Below are 1,010 nucleotides of genomic sequence, written 5' to 3'. Positions count from 1 at the left end.
GAGAGCGGTGGTGGGGGCGGGCGGGGAGGCTCTTCTCCACCCTCCGCTCCTCCGCGCGCCCGCCCCCACCACCGCTCTTTGTATCCGGTTTTGTTCTTTTTACTTCCGGCCAGCGCACCATTGGAATACCCTACTGAACCGTGGCCCTCGGTTGTGAACCGCCACTGGTTCCGCTGTGGTGGCGCGCTGCCTCTCGCCCCGCGCTTGCCTCTTGTCCGGCGGGTGCGCAGAGTGAGAGCGAGAGCCGCTTGTTTGCCCCACAGCAGGGGCCGCGGGCGGGGCCGACGCCGAGGTCGGTGGTGCGACGGAGAAGGTCGGCCGGCCGTCGGCACTGAACTCGTAGATCAAATGGAGGTCCCCTATGGCGACGTTCGACTGCCTGGCGCTGGTGGGCGTGTTTCCTTCTGGCTTGGTAGGCTTCTTTTTTCCCTGGGTTGCTGCCTGCAGCTTGTTGAGGCAGTGATAGCAAAGCGGCCCCGACTCGCCCACCACGAGGGCCCGTTGGGTCGGGTGGCTGCAGTGCCTGCAGAGCCAGCGGCCGCCGTGACAATCCTCGGGTTGTTTCTTGCCGGGGGGGGGGGGGCGATGGCTTGCGTCAACGCGAAGTGAATCTTGCAACTCGTGATGTCTTTAGGGCATCCTAGCGCGTCTGCTCAGTCAAATCAGTTGAACTTCCACAACACTGCCTGCTAATAGGAAGTAAAGTTTTAACTGGGTCTTCATTTAGATGACGGAGTTTGAGAACTTTGAGGCCGCCAGTCCGAGCTTAAGACTACAACACACGAAAACTTGTGATATTTTCCATCCAGCCTTAAATACATGAAGGAAACATGCCTTTTCCTATCATATTTTATAAAGTAAGTCGATTGCTGCAGACTACTCTCAATCTTACCCCATTCAACGTGGTATGGGGTATTCTCAGTAACATTTACCCTTGCTTCGTTCACTCTTTCGCGATTTCTTGGACCGTTGCATAAATCTTTGAAGAAATCAACATCAGCACAAAGCTC

The sequence above is a fragment of the Frankliniella occidentalis genome, unplaced genomic scaffold, assembly GCF_000697945.3.
Source record: "Frankliniella occidentalis isolate FOCC.00 unplaced genomic scaffold, Focc_3.1 Scaffold191, whole genome shotgun sequence".
In the NCBI taxonomy this organism is placed as follows: Eukaryota; Metazoa; Arthropoda; class Insecta; order Thysanoptera; family Thripidae; genus Frankliniella; species Frankliniella occidentalis.
The sequence above is the reverse complement of the archived record's forward strand: the minus strand, read 5'-3'. Positions refer to the sequence as shown.